The sequence below is a fragment of the Schistocerca americana genome, chromosome 1, assembly GCF_021461395.2.
Source record: "Schistocerca americana isolate TAMUIC-IGC-003095 chromosome 1, iqSchAmer2.1, whole genome shotgun sequence".
Taxonomy (NCBI): Eukaryota; Metazoa; Arthropoda; class Insecta; order Orthoptera; family Acrididae; genus Schistocerca; species Schistocerca americana.
The window spans coordinates 484,597,643-484,611,110 of record NC_060119.1 but is presented as its reverse complement, the minus strand read 5'-3'; the positions used below and the strand labels follow the sequence as shown (position 1 = coordinate 484,611,110).

The following is a 13,468-nucleotide window of genomic DNA, read 5'->3' as shown; positions in this document are numbered from 1 at the left end:
GAACCCGGGAACCCGGGAACCCGGGCGTGGGAAGCGAGAACGCTACCGCACGACCACGAGATGCGGTCAACATCTGAGGTCATCAGTCCCCTAGGACTTAGAACTACTTAAACCTAACTAACCTAAGGACATCACACACATCCATGCCCGAGGCAGGATTCGAACCTGCGACCGTAGCAGTCGCTAAGTTCTTTCAAATAAGTTCTTTGTCACAGAACAAAGTCCATGTTTATCCGTTACAACATGTGCACACTGACGCTGAGTTTCCAGACTGTAAATAAGTAAGAGCTCGATTAATCAGATACAAGCTCGATAATGGGTTATGACGAAAAATGACCAGTTTCCTGCCGCAGGACTTCAGTACATAAACTCGCTAGTATACTGATACGAAGATGACGCAGTATTGAAGACATGGTAATCCACTCTAAGGAAAAAGGAAAGAAAAGAAGGACACACGCATCACGAAGAATTCTCCGAATGTTGCTGGCGTCTGTAATAAACGTGCGTCCAGTGCTTAGAGTTGTATTTAATTGACGAACATGCTCTCAGATTTGGACTGCAGTGTGGTTACGACGTGTGATCGTGAACAGCTCGAAATATTTATAAACTGCAATAAACTTGAAAGCAATAAAAAATGCGAAGCTTAAAAAAATAAAGCATCAATCTTCCTCCAAAAAATCTCCTCGGTAGACTGCTATATGATCATGGACGTAAATACATAGGTTTTTTTAAAAGGTTGTCTTAAATAAAAATTATTCTGTATTAACATTTGGTAAGTTATCCTGTGACTTCCGTCAGAAAAAATTACTCTGTGTTCAAGTATAACTTCTCAACAGCAGCTCTGTCCTCGGCAGTTCCATCTCAGATATAATAAAAGTGATGTTTATATTTTTTCTGCCGTGTGTCTCACAATTAGAATATACGTATATAGTCATCAGAGCTAAGCTCAAGCTTTTTCACTCAGTGAAAGACATGCAAGTACAATAGTTTGTACTGTAGCTTCGAAATTCTAAATCTAGCTTAAGGCTATCCACAACTTACACAGAAACGAGATTGCAGCAATAAGAGTGGACGGATAAGAAAAGGAGGCGGTTGAGGAGACGCGATTGAATCCCCTACCCATGTTTGTCAATCTACACACTGATCAAGCAGCAAAGGAAACTAAGAGAAAATTGGATAGGGAATTAAAGTTCAGAGAGAAGGTTCTCCGAAGGCTCATTCTAGTGGTACGGAAAGAGAGTTTTCAGTTTCATTAAAAAAGTGTGTCACAATTCGGTAGTAATGATGGCTAAAAATTACACGTTTATGTCAAGCTGTCCCTATGACACATAGGAATCTGCACCTTCTTATATTTATTCGTTCTGGATATATTTGTGGTGGCCAATACCACGCAACGTATTGGGATATTACAAATTAATAAGGCATCTGAAATGCGAAATCGAGACATGCATAAATGGTTCAAGAAGTACTTGGGTATCATGCACTATAAGGTATCTTCGTTTCGGGAACGTTGTAGAAAGGAAATAATGTTATGGTTTAACTTTTAGTTCGCACGATATCATCAGACAATGGGTACAGATTTTGGAGGGACGGTGACTGAGAAAGAACTCGATCGCATCCTCTTCAATGGACCAGTGGTCGTCAAACTGCGACCAGAATCAAATGCTCGCGCGGCCCGCGGTTCTCAGCTGTATTTTGTATTAGTATGTATCTAGATACTAACTGCCAAATCCAAAAACATCAGCTAACCTTAGAGCGTCTTAAGAACGTAGTTTTCCTGAGCAGTAACAAACGAACGTATTTGCAGAGACAGTAATATTTTAAGATGTGGCCGATGGTGAATTCTGCCATAAGCAATGTAAACTAAACCGCTTACCTGAGGGGCCCTTGCTGGATTAGAGGATGTGAGAGAAGGAATGTTTTACTGTTTTTCTTCCAATACTGAGAGCGCATGAGTTTTTGCGCCTCATACCAATTAGTTAATATAGCACAAATTTCAAGCGGAAGTAACATGAAGTCGTGCGTATACAAAGGCGGCAATCTTCAAAATCAGTGCGTTTATGCAGCGAGGAATGTGAAATCAAGTTAAGGCTGTTGTAATACAACACAATGAATAGAAGAAAAATTGCTTTCGAAACGTTTAGTAAACATTCGTGATCATGTCACATATTGCATAATGAATTGTAGTATTAGTCAGTTGCTTTTATTAACCAATCATCCGCTCACGTAGACAACACCACAAATTTCGTCAAGAAATTGGACTCTCACAACTTTGGCGTCTCTGATGGTGACAACAATCTGAAACAGAGAACAACAGACACGAAGTGTTAGGAATGCTGCTGACTATTATCGATCAGTATTTGGAGTTCGGCGGACAGCTTATTGTACCGTTATTGTAGCTAGTCTATTGGCGTTCATAACACACTAACTTATGTAAGGTGCGGCCTCGCAAAATCAGTAGTGGCTCTTGAGCAAAAAAGGTGACGTCCGCTGATTTAGGCATTCGGTTTGTCATTTATGGAATCCATGTTTAACTCAGATGAGGATAATCAGAGCGGTATTTGAATTCCGCTCCTCCCGAATGTAATTCCATATGCGGTCGTTTTTGTTGTTGGTGTTAGTGTGATTCCCAGTCCGACGACTGGAGTCCGCATCTACGTCAACGTCTGTACTCCGCAAACCAACTTAACAGTGTGCAGCAGAGTGTACTCTTCGTGCCGTTATCGTGTGCCCTCTTCCCTGTTCCATTCCGTGACAATAATGATCTTTTGTAAAGCTCCGTATGATCTGCAGTTTCTCTCAATTTCTTGTCGCGATTACCCTGTCACTCCAAAAATATTCGGAGTACATTAATAAAAATAAGAAAAATTGAGATGGTGGTTTTAATGCTGCAGGTATTCTGCATTGTCTTTTCTTCCTACTCCGCTCCCCCAACTTGAGCGGGACGCATAGAATGTTCATACAACCAGGTGAAATTGTCAGAAATGTCCTTCGTTGGGATGCTGTTCAACCAGTGATTCACACTGACTTGAACGCCGATCATGTTCTCAAAGCGCTGACGTTTCATGTGAATTTATGTACTTTGTCACTCAGTGATAGGTTCGCGTTGATAACACCGAGGCTTGTGATTTTTTTTTTTTTTTTCAGAAAATAATTGTCTACATTTTGCGTTTCAGTTTAGTAGCGGAAAGCGACTACGCGTCCGCCCCGACAGCTTAGTGGTCAGTCAGTCGCCTAGAACCAGTCAGTCCCCTGGAACTTAGAAATAACTAAACCTAACTAACCTAAGGACATCACACACGTCCATGCCCGAGGCAGGATTGGAACCTGCGACCGTAGCGGTCGCTCGGCTCCAGACTGTAGCACCTAGAACCGCACGGCCACTCAAGCCGGCCGAACAAAATCTACAGCCTCATGCGAGAAAAAATCGCTTTATCAGAGAACATCTATTTTCTACAGTTATATATTCTTCTTATATCAGCCACTATCGCTACGCTGAAGAGCCAAAGAATTTCATACACCTGCCTAATATTGTGTAGGGCCCCCGTGAGCAATGCCTGAAGTAGTGCGGGAGCGAACTGGCACATTGAATCGTGCAGGGCTGTCCATGAATCCGTAAGAGTATGACGGGGTGGAAATCGCTTCTGAACAGCAGGTTGCAAGGCATCCCAAATACGCTCAATAATGTTTATGTCTGGGGTATTTGGTGCCCAACGGATGTGTTTAAACTCAGGAGATCCCATATCACTCCAACTGCACACGTCCCCAACCATTACAGAGCCTCCACCAGCTTGAACAGTTCCCTGCTGACATTCAGGGCCCATGGATTCATGACCTTTTCTCCATACCCGTACACGTCCATCCGCTCGATACAATTTGAAACCAGAGTCGTCCGACCAGGCAACATGTTTCCAGTGATCAACAGTCCTATGTCGATGCCGACTGGCCCAGGCGAGGCGTAAAGCTTTGTGTCGTGCAGCCATCAAGGCTACATGAGTAGATCTTCGGCTCCCGAAAGCCCATATCGATGATGCTCCGTTTAATGGTTCGCACGCTGACACTTGTTGATGACCCAGCAATGAAATCTGCAGCAATTTGCGGAGGGGTTGCACTTCTTTCACGTTGAGCGATTCTCTTCTGTCATCATTGGTCCTGTTCTTGCAGGATCTTTTTGCGGCAGCAGCGATGTAGGAGATTTGATGTTTTACCAGATTCCTGCTATTCACGGTACACTCGTGCAATGGTCGTACGGGAAAATCCCCACTTCATCGCTACCTTGGAGATACTGTGTCCCACCGTTCGTGCGCCGACTATAGCACCACGTTAAAACTCATTTAAATCTTGATAACCTGCCATTGTAGCAGCAGTAACCGATGTAACAATGGCATTAGACGATTGTTGTACAGGCGTCACCGACCGCAGCGCCGTATTCTGCCTGTTTGCACGTCTCTGTATTTTATTATGCATTCCTACACTAGATTTTTGGCGCTTCTGAGTATTATTATTTCGTCATTAGTACTGAAAGCAGCAGTAGTAGAAGTTTTGCTAGTATGAACTTAATTAGCTCTTAGTCAGTACTTTTTATTGGCTTTGTCTCTACAGACATTTAAATCATTTTATTGCTATTTGTAATATTAATATTATTCTTATTTCTTAGGTAAATACGATGTAAATAAGCTACTGTATATGTGAAACACTGGTCCGATGCCAGAGAGGGCCTGTAGGCCCTAATCTGATCAGGTTAAGTAAATAAAGAGACATACTCACGCTGATTAAACTATCCCATGACGAAACGTGCCGTGCTTGGTTGGATCTTCTGTATCTCTTATATCAATACAACCCGATAAGGGTCCTACACTAATGAGTAATACGAATCGGCCACTTCTTTCGTAAATAAATTAAGATTCTTCCAGTGGATCTGAAACTGGCTTCCGCATTTCCTACAGGAAGTTTTATGTTATAATTCTACTTTGGATAGTTCCAGACGGCTACTCCCAGGTATTCTCCACCTATAATTGTTTCCAGTGGTTTATCGCCAATATTGCGTTTTTGACAGTGATGGATCTTTTCGCATCTTTGCAAGCAGTGCGTTGCATTTATTTACGTTCTACGAGAACAACCATCCCCTTTTCCAGTAGCCGACTCTCTGCAAGTTTTCCTTCGATTCTCAACGTTCGTGTGGTGTTGCATCGTTCCTACAGACAGTTTCATCATGCATGAAATTCCTCTCTGAGCTTCCGATGTTATCCACCAGATCACCAATATTATTGTGAACAGCAATGACCCCGTAACATACCCTCAGGTTAGATCCGAAATACCTTTACATCACTCTATTTCGTCCAGTTAAGAATGACATGATGAGTTCTGTCTGGAAGGAAATCCTCAATATATTCACAAATCTGTTTCGATACTCGGTAACCGCTGACTGGATTTCCACTTTGGTCTGTCCTGTGCAAGTCTCTTCAGCATATCTACTGCAATCTACAGCCATGTGGATTTGGTTGCTGTATTAGAGGTTTAGCCTCCCAATATTAACATATTAACTCCTACTTAAAACCTTAGGACGCATACTGTCGAATTACCCCTTGCTTTATGCAGCTTCTGCCAGAAGGCTCTCGTCTTGATCCAGTACCTCTTCATTAGCTATCCAACTCATTCTTCTATTCTTCAGCATATTTTTGTAGCACCACAGTGCAAAAGCTGGTTTTCTCTTCTTGTCTGTGCCGTTAATCGTGCATGTTTCACTTCCATATAAGTTTACTATCGAGAGGTAATTATAGGGGATGACGCAGGATAGATTAATCGATAGATTAATCGAAACTGCGATTTTAATGAAATGAGGGGCCTGACACAGGACATGAATGAATGTAGGACGGTTCCAGACCAAGAAGAAAAAGAGGACACAACATGTTCTCTGCGCCAGAGGGGAGGATTTTCTTCAGCAGGACGAATGGTCAGCATTCTTAGAATGTTAGCTTCTTCTTCTTTCTAAAAGGTTAGGCCTATCTCTGCACCATAGCTTTCTCTTCATCTCCATGTGTGAAGAACATCCCATCTCAAGAATCATATTTCGTAAATAGGATCTTAGGACCTTCTCGATCATCCCCTCGTTTGCTTCCCTATGATACTGCCTTCGACAATGTTTGTAAAAGGATATCACATGTAATTAAGAGTCAAATACATTTTGCTTTGCTTTGCCCTATAACTTTCGGTAGTTTTTTCTGCTCTCCTATTTCATATAGAGTCACCTTAAACGTTTTTCTGCCTGTCCAGCTAGTTCTAGAAAGTCTCCTTGAGACTCACAGATTCGAGGTAAACTTTCTTGTGCTTCGCCATCTTCCAGGTTCATTGACATCGTGTGTTAGGAAACTCTTTTCTTTATCTGGTAATTGATGAGCTTGTTCAGCAGAAGGTTCCTTTTTTGAAAGGCGCTCTTGAACAGTGCTATTCTTCTCTTGATCTCCTCGAGACATCACACATAAAAGAGCTTCTTTTTTATATGTTTGTCGTTGTGTTCTGATAGTTCCCTGAACACTTACTTTATGTTTTACTGGCTCTTCACAAATGGTTCAAATGGCTCTGAGCACTATGGGACTTAACTTCTAAGGTCATCAGTCCCCTAGAACTTAGAACTACTTAAACCTAACTAACCTGAGGACATCACACACATCCATGCCCCAGGCAGGATTCGAACCTGCGACCGTAGCGGTCGCGCGGTTCCAGACTGTAGCGCCTATAACCGCTCGGCAACTTCTGCCCGGCTCTTCACAAATAACTTCTTGCAACTCACCTCAGTGTCCCATCCTGCATTTATATCTGTATATTAAAATTTTATAAAACATTCTTGACTGGAGCACAGCGGTCAGTATAAAGTGTTAAAAATCAATAAAAACACTCTCGATTGAGTTTTATGATTTTTTTATTTGTTGACAACCGGTTATAGCCCTCTGCTCGGACCATCTTCATACATCGCCACCAACAGCCGCAATGGCGGTGTAAGCCTGAAGATGATCCGAGGAAAGGGCCGAAACCGATTGCCAACAAATAAAAACTGTTAAAACGCGGTGGAGACTGTTTTTATTGATTTTTAACACTTTATATCCGTACATTCCAAAATACTTCTTATCATGTTGTACGCGCCGTTTTCTTGTGCTCATCTTGGAGTGGCGTTTCTATGAATGCGTTCCAATCGCTCGGGAAACACCTGTTAGATGTGAGTACACTTTCACGTGCAGCATACTGGGTTGCTTATCGTTGGTAACTTGAGATACAGGTAAGAATAACGACTTCATTGAACTACAGAATTGTACCTTCTCTGTTGAGAGAACCAGCGATACGCTATCCCAGGTTCAAGATTGCGGAGATATAATATCGATTACGCCCCATGTTGGGACAGTAAAGGTGCAAGGGCAATAGCAAACATGTATACTGTGGCAGATGGCTGTCCCGGACGCTGGCACAGCAAAGAAGAGTAAGGCAGGAGGCGATTCTGGCAGTGTGTGTCCCAACTGTTGGCCGGCCGAAGGTCGTGTGATAGGCGGCTGCTGGTAGCGGCCGGCTGGCGATGTCCGCTGCCACACGTCACACAGTGCCGGCCGAGACGCTGAGGGGCCGACCGCCTGTACACGACAGCTTCATCGCCACGGAACCCGGTAAGCCGACACCGCTCACGATCTTCTTCTTCTTCTTCTTCTTCTTCTTCCTTGTTTTTACCCGTGTCTCCACAGAGTTTGCATTGTTATATGTGTTTTGACAATGTTAGTGACAACTGGTGCACGGATGTCTTCCTCATCCGTCTGCGTCGAGAGTAAAACTCTCGTTCAAGTGGAGGAGAATGTTGTAACCATTTGCCTAGATTGTATCTGAAGGGGGACGCCAGCGACAGGTGAGGGTTTACCTCATTGCAAGTGAGATACTGCCTGAAAGCCACATCCAGACTGATAGGCTCACCAGCCCTCCTCGTTTACTTGATCTGGGACAGGCCTCTCCAAATCCCAGGAGCGGCGCATTAACGTGCACAGCTGCGCGGGCAGTTCGTCATTAACTTCACCCAAGTTTCCAAGCTTCAGTCTTCTCAATTTCACTATTCATTTCGTGTACGGGGAGAGCCACCAACGACAATCTTCATCGACAACAACATCGTCAGCAAACACACTTATGTTGCTGCTGATAGTATCTAATAAATCGTTTACATACGAGTGTGTTGAGAACATTGTTTGTTTTGTTTCGATTGAATATTCGCCGGTCACTACAACGTACTAGGTTCTGCTAGGCGAACCCAAACCCTGGCAAAATTCCAGAGGTTGCTGATCAATATTTTATGTGTACTTTCTTATAAAAAAATCGTGGTCTTCGGTAGCACGTCACACAGTAATGTCAATTCGCTTGATTTCTAGGTCCAGAGGAGATTTTTTTATCTGTATTTCATAGATAATACCTGCACACCTGAGGAAATGTCGAGGGCATGAGTTGCATTTGTTGTTTGGGAACAAACTGGTTCCATGCACTCGCAGAACTTGCTGCTCACAACGGTAATGCCCACTTCTATTCGCCCTCAATCTTAAATTCAGCACTGCTCGGATGTTTCTCGTGATTGTATTTCCGGTAATGTTAGTTGTGCATTAACCATAATATAAAGCAGTGTGGATAAATTTGCTGTTGAAGAGTCGTAAATGTGGAAGACAGAAAAGTATCGTGACTGTCTCGCAGCTGGAACAGCTTGTCATAGCCTCGTTGTACGGGTCTTTAGTAGCATTAAGTGAATCTTTAAGCGAGATGCACATCGGCCAAGTCTTCGGCAGTAGGGTTATCCGTACTGCTGTACTGAGTGCCTCAATAGGGGGAAGATCAGAGTGGGCATTACTGTTGTCAACAGCAAAAAAAAAAAAAAAAATGCATTTACTCCGTAATGAGCCACTAGAGTCGACGGGTCATATGTACTTAAATACTCAGTATTTTATGAACAACTTCCGCCCTGTACACAAAGTGTTCCGTGAACGTGGACCCCCATAAGTTTCAGAAACTGTTAAAAAAATGAAACAAAATGTTTCGTAATTGGTAATATGCTAATTTTTCTGTATACCCCATTATGATAAGTTTTGTGTTCTAGAAACGATGATTTTTCTAACTGGAATAATGAAATTATTCAACCAATTATGAAAGCTCTCCAAAGAGATTATAGTGGTAAGATGAATCTTGTGATATTCATGAGAAAAATTGTGCTAATTGATGACGTCAGAGCTGTCCAGTACACAAAGCCTACTTTCACCTGCTTTGTCACGTAAACATCGGTTGCGCTACGATGACTGTCCACATATAGAAATATTTTTTAACCTTTAAAACAAACCATACCGATCGGTACTCGCGCCTCCGATCTCCGTTCTGTTGCTTCAGAATAAAGATAAGGATTTTACCTTCCATGGTGATGGAAGATGAGGAAATCAGCTAATGAAGACTTCACGGAGGGAAATAGATATTTCTGAACCACTTCTTAGGTTCTTTTTTTCCATTAGGCTTTATTAACTGATATGTCTGTGAAATGCATATTATTTTAATTAGATGGGACAAAACGGCTCCATGAGCTTACACTTTACAAGGATGCTAGAATCGATCTAAACACGCAAAATATGTCTTTCCTAATAGAGAGTGCGATAAACTTTTTTTCTAACTAACATACTATCGCTTGCATAGAAAACCAGCAATCAATCTTTCTACAACAAATTTTAGAATCCTTCTAAAATGCATTCACATCTGATGATGGATCGATATAAGGAAAACGCGTCATATCGTGAGAAAAATATCGGGTCTATACAGGACAAAGAATGTTTTTTTCAGTTGTAGTGTCAACACATAAAAAATAGTTTTGCGGTGCCCGCTGTCAGAAGATGACGTAGATTGTGGATGTAGATTGATTGCTATGTTCCAGTAAAGTGCCTGAAAATATCATGACTCCATGACTCCAGTCTCGCCTTGATCAGTGATACAAAGTTAAAAAAATACATTTTCAACACTGAATCAGCAGCAATGATGGCAATCAGGGAAATTCCAACATGCAGCCACTGGAAAAATATAATACTAATAGTCTCCTTTAACTTCCGACTGACTCTTTGTGATGTGGTCGGCAATGTTATTCAAGAAAAAAAGATCTTAGTACAACATTTCAAATGTACTATCAGTATGCTGCAATAAAGTAAGTCAATTCAATAGGCAAGGAAACAGTACAGTCTATTCTCACCTGATTCACTATTGCCAAATCCATTTCATCACCATTCTTCCGCCGGCGTGTGTGGCCGTGCGGTTCTAGGCACTTCAGTTTGGAACCGCGTGACTGCTACGGTCGCAGGTTCGAATCCTGCCTCGGGCATGGATGTGTGTGATGTCCTTAGGTTAGTTAGGTTTAAGTAGTTCTAAGTTCTAGGGGACTGATGAACACAGATGTTAAGTCCCATAGTGCTCAGAGCCATTTGAACCATTTGAACCATTCTTCCTTTTAGCTCCCTCATAAAATAATGCACCACCTTCGGGCACTACCTTCAGAAAAGTACGCTACACTTTACTCAGAAAGTCGCACTTGCTCGTCTATTATCACAACCGTAAAGGTACATCTGTTAAACCACGCGCACCTGCGCTAAATGACCCCGCTCATCTTTGAATGAGAAACCGCTGATAACATTCCAAGTCCTGGTCCCCGTTGTATTTATCATCTCGTTCCACAAGGTTACACTTCCGTCTCCCCAGATTTCACGAATTGACAGTGATCAATGAATATTTGTGATTGAAACACGTTCGCATTCACTCGGAAGGCTTTCAAATGCTGTACTCGTACACCATCCTGAAGTCACTTGTCAAACCAAAGACGATACGACCCTAGTCGAATCTTTCTGCTAGAGGGGTGCTTATATATGTAAACGATTCGGCAGATATCAATCAGGAACACTCGAAAGCTTTGACCTGTATCGACCAATCACAGATTGAGCGCGTATGTTTCGGCTGCGACACTAGATACTAGTCTCTTATTTTCGAGATGGACACGTTTTACCGACAACTACCTGCAGCACGGAGAGGTCGCAGCAAGCGACTGGCATTGGACTGCATTTTTGTGGTTGGATTTTGTGCGTCCTTTAAGGTTATGCTGAATTATGTTCCTTTTAGGGTTGCATTTTTTATTCGAACTTGGCCTGGGAAACCTTATGCTTGTGTTCTCGCTTTTACCCCCATCGTAACACTTGCTTGGCGGTATCCGTTTCTGAATTAACCACCAACAATTTGAAGTTACTTACAGGCACTTCCTCTCACTCGCTGGATTTGTAACCTTATTTTTAACATTCTTGTGCTAGATGTCTGGTGGAGACGTTAAGCGATTTGATCTGACTTGCCCTCAATATAGTAGTACGTTTCTCACATGTTTGGTCTTTGCGAACTTATTCTCTTGCACCTCTTCCGTTGTTCATGAATTCCTACACGTATCCCATATGTCTATAGGTGATTTGTTTCATAAAAACGTGCGCCAGCCACTTTCTTAGTAATTCAGCCCGAAAACGCAATGCTTACGTTGATCTTCCGTAAGGGCCATACTTCTAGACACACGGGGACTGAGATGGCGTCATCAGAACTTTATTATTTTCACTACGAGGGCTCGTAGAATTACATGTTGCTATGCAGTGCAGGTCACAAATGACGATGATGTTAGTCCTGCACAAGTTAGATCTACAAGTATCAACATATTACACTTGAAGCTGTGTAGCACGCTACTGTCAGTCAATGTTCTTCCTAGTAACAACCAAAAAAAAAAAGTTCAAATGGCTCTGAGCACTATGGGACTTAACATCTGAGGTCATCAGTCCCCTAGAACTTAGAACTACTTAAACCTAACTAACCTAAGGACATCACACACATCCATGCCCGAGGCAGGATTCGAACCTGAGAACGTAGCGGTCACACGGTTCCAGACTGAAGCGCCTAGAACCGCTCGGCCACTCCGGCCGGCTGCGCTCTGCAGTTGCATCCGAAACTTCATCTTAACAGCCAGACTAGGTAACTAACGGGTCGTATTCAGCGTATTGGGGTATATTTCAGGACAGAAACCAAGTTCATAATCTTATACGAACACTCTGGTTCAGTTTCAAAAGGTGTGATAGGCTTCCAGTGTCATTTACAACATTGCGACTGGGGACTATTGGCTTCTTTCGCAACCAAAGCGTCCTAATTGTTTTAGCCCCTCTACAGCCCCTATAGTTGTTGCTACCTCTTGGTGTAATCATTCGCAACCTAATTTTCAAATTAATGTCGATAAATATCCCTGTAGCGTGATGGCCCAAATATTATCAATGTGTCACCATTTACTGCCGAACTAGGATTGAGTCCCATAAATAATGCTACGCCAAAAGCATTAAGAAGCAAATAAATCCCGTTAAAACTGTCCAGGAGTTCCACGTTGTTTTCCTTGAGAAGTGTTTCCACTCACCTGCAGTGAAGTTGCACAAGTGATATCAGTGTTACCGTAGTTTCCAGGCAGCGTATGGCACAGCGGAAACAGTCCATAACGCTGGTCCCATGATTATGGGTTCGATTCCCTATACGTGAACTTTTTTTTAAATTTCAATTTTTACGTCACTTACGCTGCAAATAAACTGAAGTAATGCTAATATATTGTATTTACTAATATTTTCATAAAAGGCATGAAAAGGAAAGGCGAAGGAAAGTATGGAATTGAACATAAGTTTTGAAGAAAATACTTAAGGCATCCACGAGGACTCCGCAAATAACTTTCCCAGAAGGAATTGTAATTAATGTCCACAGGACTTCGTATTCCGTTAATTTCATTTCGACGTTTGAGCGGCAGCAAGCAAGCAGACAGTGGGTTCCAAGTGTGGGTTAAATCGACCCATCTTCTGTTGGAGACAACGATAGCTACGATAGTTTATTTACTTTGAGAGCTCCAGACCGTGCGATGTCAATTTTTCGAGAATATCGTGAGAACAAAGTGAGAGTAACGCTTTTCTATTGATACTTTAAAAAATTACTAGGGAATAATAAAAAGTGGCAAAATCCTGAGAAAATTACTGCTTCCCCTGATTTTACGACGAATATCACACCAAAACATTTAAGTTTAAAATAATATGAGTACATCTAACATTCTGTACGAAATTATCGTGTTCGCCTTAGCATCCTTCCTGGAAATTTATTAGCAATCACAAATTTCTTTTGCTTTTCTATTCATGGCATTCATGAATTAATAAAAACAGTGCAGTGAGCGTTTTTTCGAATTGAAAATAAGAAAAGATTCCGCCTTGGGACTCGGCCTCAGCACCTCCGAATTACCGTTACTCCTTTTGGTGCGCCAACCGCTGCCTGAAAACTGCGCTGGAGTAATTGGTTCATTACTCGCCCGAACCGCGCCATAGATGGTATTTTTCCCTAAACGCTTGGCAATTTGGAGCTCCTTGTTCTGCCACTTTCATTTCTGGCC

At 42.3% G+C, this 13,468-nt stretch overlaps 1 long non-coding RNA gene across 1 annotated transcript in view; it reads left to right on the top strand.

Moving 5' to 3' along the window:
- Positions 1-7,593: 7,593 nt before the first annotated feature.
- Positions 7,594-13,468, top strand: part of LOC124548091 — a 288,825-nt gene continuing 282,950 nt past the window's right edge. Inside the window, exon 1 of the long non-coding RNA XR_006967697.1 lies at positions 7,594-7,652. This is a non-coding gene — a long non-coding RNA (uncharacterized LOC124548091). The remainder of the gene's footprint in view (positions 7,653-13,468) is intronic.